This window comes from Cucurbita pepo, unplaced genomic scaffold (genome assembly GCF_002806865.2).
Source record: "Cucurbita pepo subsp. pepo cultivar mu-cu-16 unplaced genomic scaffold, ASM280686v2 Cp4.1_scaffold000429, whole genome shotgun sequence".
In the NCBI taxonomy this organism is placed as follows: Eukaryota; Viridiplantae; Streptophyta; class Magnoliopsida; order Cucurbitales; family Cucurbitaceae; genus Cucurbita; species Cucurbita pepo.
Genome location: NW_019646660.1, coordinates 5,363 through 12,092, shown reverse-complemented (window position 1 = coordinate 12,092; position 6,730 = coordinate 5,363). Strand labels below are relative to the sequence as shown.

At 31.7% G+C, this 6,730-nt stretch overlaps 1 long non-coding RNA gene across 1 annotated transcript; it reads left to right on the top strand.

Annotated features, from left to right (window-relative positions):
* The first annotated feature begins 4,852 nt into the window (after positions 1-4,852).
* LOC111785274 lies at positions 4,853-5,786 on the top strand. The gene is made up of 3 exons (XR_002813650.1): positions 4,853-4,903; positions 4,994-5,066; positions 5,711-5,786. It is a non-coding gene; the product is annotated as an uncharacterized LOC111785274 (long non-coding RNA).
* The last annotated feature ends 944 nt before the right edge of the window (positions 5,787-6,730 follow it).

Here is a 6,730-nt window from a genome sequence, read left to right as displayed (position 1 = left end):
AATCATTTAAATCAATAATATACACATTATTATCCCTATTTCCAACAAACAACACTTTTCTATCACTAACATTTTCAATTATGCAATTATTTTTATCAAATATAACTCTAAAACCTTTATCACATAATTGACTAATGCTAAGTAAGTCATGCTTTAAACCATAAACTAAAAGTACATTTTCAATGAGAGTACCAGAGTCATTACCTATAGTACCCTTACCAATTATTTTACCTTTCTTGTTGTCACCAAAAGTTACTAAACCACCATCCTTCCTGGAGAGATTCACAAACTTGGATTGATTTCCCGTCATGTGTCTTGTGCAACCACTATCCAAATACCACTTCTTTTTCTTGGAGGCTTTCAAATAAACCTATCAATAAAGATATTCAAAATTGACCTTTTGGTACCCATACTTGTTTGGGTCCTAACAAGTTAGTTTTCACACATTTAGGAATCATGCTTGCATTCATATTAAAAAACATACCACACCGGAAACAAACAACATCATGCAGGAATTTATTTCTTGGACTAAGTTTATGTATTCTATTTTCAATAGAAAAATTATTTCTTAAAATATTGTTAAATTTTATATTTTGAGAAAATTTTCTTTCCGGAAGTAATGTTTTGAGAATTTTTCAATTTAAAGCAATTAGGTCTAATATGACTTTCAACACCACAATAATGACATACAGGCACAAATCTAGATTTATCATACTGAGATACAAATTTGCATGTATTAGGCTTAGGCATAATGGGGATGGTTTAACAAATATTGTTTTAGAACTTTGAAGGAGTAGAATAGTCATCAACATAGCCTAATCCTCTTTTATCACCATAAGGCTTACCTATTCAATTATTTTATCTAATTTTTGAGCACCTATAGTTAAATTTTTATAATAGACTAGTTAGCCTTACCAAGTTCTTACATAGTATTTAATTCCTTTTCTTTGAGTAATTTAATTAATTTATCTTTTTTACAACAATCATGCTCAAGAAATTTAATTTTATCAATTAATGGAGTTTTTTCATCACAATCAAATACATGCTTTTCACAGGGTATATCAAGTTTTACAACGTTATGATTATTCTCTTTTAAGCAAGAAATTTCATTTAATAAAGACTTAATTTTAATAATTGAAGCCTTATATTTCTTTTGAAGCATAACATACTTTGAACCAAGTTTTTCTAAATCAAGTTGCATCTCCTAAAAAACTTTAAATAATTGGAGATTCAAGAATTACCTCATTTTCTTCATCCTCTTTGTCACTATGAGCCCTGAAGCAAAAATTTGTGACTTCTTCATCATTTGCACTTTCATCACTATCATCCCAAGTAGCCTTCATTGCTTTCTTCCTCGATTTCTTAGATAATTTGAGGAGAGGACAATCCGGTCTTATATGACCCGACTTTTTACATTCATAACATATTATCTCATCATGTTTGCTCTCCTCACCTTTTTGGTTGGTGAAATGTTTCCTAAATTGTTTCTTTCTTTTGATGAAATTTTTATACTTATGTGTGAAGTAGGCAACATCATCTTCATCAAGGGCTTCCTCATCGTCAGAGTCAACTTCCAATGTGATGGACTTTAGGGCTATACTTTTCTTCTTTTTGGATTCCTCTTCTATGCGCTCCTCCTCTTCCATGCGCTCCTTCATGGTAATCTCATGCGTCATGGGAGAACCAACAAGTTCATCCAAAGGAAGCTTTGTGAGATCCTTTGCTTCTTTAATTGCCGTCACTTTTGTTTTCCAACTTTTAGGTAGAGATCTAAGAATTTTCCGTACATTTTCGGAAGTAGAATATACTTTTCCAAGATTTTTCACCTATAGATTCATTTGCATCCATTTTAAATAGTTCATAATTATGAACTAACATGCTAATTTTTGTTTCTTGATTTGTTCCCTCATGAGTTACTTCAAGAGTTTTACAAATTTCATATGTGAAGAACACAGATACTCTATTAAATTCATCATTATTTAGGGCACAATAAAGACAGATTATAGCACTATCATTAAAAGAACATTTTTTCATATCATGCTCATCAAATTCATCCTTCATTTTTAGCTCCTCAATATTATTAACCATTTTTATTAGAATATAAGGGTTTTTACTAACATTTAACCATAATTGATAATCAATTGATTGCAAATAAATTTTCATTCTAGCTTTCCAATACGTATAATTAGTTCCATCAAAATAAGGAGGTCTAGAAGTTGATTGTCCTTCACAAAAACCGTTTTTAACACGTAGATTTGCCATAAGCTCTAAAAATAAAGTTTATATATAAAAAAATCATAAGAGCAGCCTGCTCTAATACTAATTGTTGGATCGATATGCTAACCCTAGAGGGGTGAATAGGTTTTAACAATATAATTATTAATTTTTTTTAATAACAATAAAACTTAATACATGCAATAAAACTTAACAATAATTTAGAATTTAAATAGGAAAAGGGTTAGAAAATATAACACTGTAGTTTTACAGTGGTTCGGTCAAACTCGACTTACTCCACTCCCTAAGCGCCTCTTGGGAATTTGAATAAACCTTTCTTGACTCTTTCTTCGGATCAGAGCCCAACCGCTACACCGCTCTTTTTACGAGTTCAAGAGCAAACTCAATCCTTTCCACGGCTCAGGATCAAATCGATACAATTGTGTAAAACCTTATAGAAACACACCATACACCACAACACTCTAAAGTAGTAGATTTACAATTTTCTCATACTACAATAGACATCTCTCTCGCAATAAGATAAACAAAATTAAATTGAAAACTTTGGAGAGAGCAACAATGGAGGCTTTTTAAAAACAAAGTTTAGATGGAGGAAACTATGAAAGTTGTGTATTGTGAAATATTGTGTGTTTTAAAATAGGAAGAGTCCATGAGTTTAAATAGTGATGTAAAAATAGGAATTGATATGTACAACTAAAACCTGAACTGAAACATAGACCACTAAAAATAATATTTATTTATTTTTAAATTTATCGAGAAAAACTATAGACCACATGTTTCATTTAAATAAATATATATATATATATATATATATATATATATTATTTTAAATTAATATTAANATATATATATATATATATATAATAAAAAAATGTTAATGAAAACCATGTGAATAACCATTCAAAAATAACTGAAAAGTTTTATAAATCTAATGGAAATCGTTATAAATATAATCGAAATAATTTTATAACTCAAATAACTTTTTTCTGAAAACTAATCGAAATCATATAGAAAATAATTTTATAATTCAAATAATTTTTTTTCCATTTAAAAGTAATGAAACCTTTTATAAATGTAATAGATGTAATTGAAATGATTTTATAATTCAAATACTCTTCTTTTAATTTAAAAGCAATTGAAAATTCCACCCTTTGTTGCTCTACTAAAGTTGTAAATATCATATTTCAATTGGTCCATGACGTCAATTTTTGCAGCTGGTCCATGATGTCAATTTTGTCCCCACATCATCAATTTTGTCCCCACATCATCACGTCAGGAATCTTGTTTTGAATGCGATTGGAACTTTTTCGTTTTAGCTCTAATTTGAGTGAACCAAAAAAGTCGTTGAAATCGTTATTTCCAACATTACACGGTAGACAAAATACTGAGAATTGTTAATAATTGAAGGTAGATTTGTTATCATCAAAACATCAATTAATTAATTAATTTGAGGTTAAGGGCCAAAAAGCCAACCATCATTCCACCAAACCATTCAAAGTATTTCGAAAATTTCAAACTTAATGTTAAGTGTTTGAATGTTATTGTAGTTGAAGTTGAAGGGACCCGCCACTAGTATAAAAAAGAAGTCTTCTAACACAAATCGCATGCAACACCTCTACTGACTATGGAGATCATACGTTCGTGTTCTTATATCGATTTATGCGTCTGTTTTAAATTTGCAACTAAAGAACTGACGCTCAATGATATGCAATTTGATGAACTCAAAAGAAGATGATTTCAAGAATTAAGTGCTAACAAGAACCGAACTAATCATGGTGTGATTGTTAGTCTGTGGGAGACTATATTCAACCCTTATAATGTGAAAATAATGAATAATATAGCTACACTATGATAATATAAGATGTATGTATGTTTTGTTATCTTTTTGACACTTTGATGTTTTTTCGTATAACATAAACTAATTTGAATCCGTACCAATTGTAATGACCCAAAAGTAAAAATAATTTGTGTAAAAATAATCCGTACCAATCCGTACCAATTGTATGTTTTTGTGTTGATAATAAATGAATTAATTAATAAAAAAATAAAAAAAAAATAAAGAAAAAAAAGACAGCAGCAGCTTCAAGCTGCTGCCATGGAGAAAGGAGGAATGGAAGCTGCTGCCATGGGAAAAGAAAGAAAGAGAGAAGTGTGAGGTGGTGCCGGTGGTTATGGGATTAAAAACTAAGAACAGAAAAGAAGGAAAAACAGTAAACAGGGGAATGAGTTGAAATTGGTGACTCTTTCGAAATTCCTCATGGTTTGGAGATTTCCTTGTCGGGGGCTTAAGCTTGAGAAATTCCTTAGCATTCGAAGCTCAACGGATAAGCCATATTAGGCATTTATTCGAAGGTAAGAAAACCCATTTGACCGAATCTTTAAATTCTGATATTTTGGTCTATACTGCATAATAAGTTATAAAATATGGCTTGTTAGAATCGTAATAAGGAGATCTATAAAGTTGTAGTGGAAGTCGGGACGAAATTCGGGCTGTAGGGGTGGAATATGGCTTCGGGACATAATCGGCATTAATAGAAAAGTTGGGAAAATTTCAGAAAACGCAAGGAAGAAGAAGGAGCGCGTGCACTACACGCAAGGCGCGTGAGGAGCCGCGACTGGGCGTGCGACTAGGAGTTCTCCTGGCACGTGGGACAAACACACCGAGAATGTGAGGGCGCATGAGACCTCATTTTGGCTTCGGGTTTGTCCCGTTCGATTCGTTTTGACCTATACTTACCTTGAAAATAGTGAAATATAGGTCTGATTGGAGGAAATTGTGTTGAAATACCCTATTAGACGTACATTCAAGAGAGAAAGGGATTCGAAACCAGGTAAGTAGCATATCGTTTTTTAAGTTAGTTCTTAACTTGTTGACAACATGTGAGTATGTTGTTTACCTGATTAAGAGCTTAGTATGTTAAAATGAGTTTTGATGATATTGAATGTTTATTGTATATCTTGATTGCTTGCTTGTGATGTAAGCATGATATAAATGATTACTAGAATGTTCTGTATGTTGAACATGATAAATGTATGAAAGCATGCAGTAAATGTGAGTATGCATGTTAATGGAAATGTTATGACTCTAGGATATGCTTATTGATTGTTGAGCCATGGCTTATTTATATGAGTATCATAGTCTACTAATTCCCGCGGAGTTCCTGACCAACGCATTGTGTGCTAAGTCAGGGAGCATAAGTATTCCTAACCGTTGGTATATGAGATAAACAAGCCGCCAAAGGAATTAGTAGACGGGCTGTATTTGACTNTCGAGAGAGAGTCAGTAACCTAAGATTGAGGTAGCTGAGATATCTCATTAATGAACAGATGACTCTAGTAAGAGAAACTAGGAGTCAATGGCGAATAAAACTTAAAAACACCTCGAAAGATTAGTTATGTACTCATGAAAAATAAGCTCGCTACTTACTGGGTAATTTACTTATTCATCAAAATTATTTTTAACTTTTCTTTCCAGATTTAGTTGATGCAGGCCAACCGAGGACGAGGACGAGACCAGCAGGCTAGAGACTATTTGGGAATCCATATCTGTGTCTGTTTTGTGTACTTATGCTTTCGTTGTCAAGAATTTACTTTGGTCGTTTTAAGTTTTAAATAGTACTGGTTTTAAATGGTTTTTTGTACTCAATGTTTTTAGAAATATTTTGAAATTTATGATTGGTTGTCGAGTTTATTATCGATATCAGTGGTAGCTCCTGTGAATCGCATTGACAATGAGTGGGTGTTATACCAATAGTCCTAAAAATAAAGTTAAAGAATCTTCCTAGTGAATTATGAAAAAAAATGGTAAAGTACAATAAGGTAGTTTCTCATAGCAATTACAAAACAACATTGTTTAAAAAGGTTGAGTATTGAAAACACTCACTAAGTAAGTAACCTTCCAATCGAGTTAGATATACATTCAATCACAACAAAAATTGTGAAATCAAGGGATCTATAAATCGTTGAACACTGAATAACTCTCGTGCTCACATATGAGTAGTTGCCACAAGTAAAATCAAAACACAACAATACAATCCTTATATACATAGATAGATGATTGCCACCAAGTCATATCACAAAAAGATGGTACGGTTGGATTTATGCTCTAAAGCTTCGTAATTAATTATTTAGTTTTTAACAATAATTTTATTATTTTATTTGTAATTAATTGTTATCCATTGTATGAAAATCAAGGTTATTAATGTAATATTGAACCGTATGTCATATGTGAAAATCACTACAAGAAGAGTAAGACTCGGATTACCTTATTGATCAAATATCTCAAGGCAAAAACACTTGATTGAGATTCAAATCACTCCACAAGCAAGATCGATCATGTCTAGCTTGAATGATTCTTGTTGATCAAATATCTCAAACACTTGTTTGAGATTCGAATCACTCCACAAGCAAGATTGATCATGTCGAGCTTGAATGATTCTACATGCAACCTAAACTACATAGAATTGCAAAGAAACTTAGCCATTGGCTAAAGAAA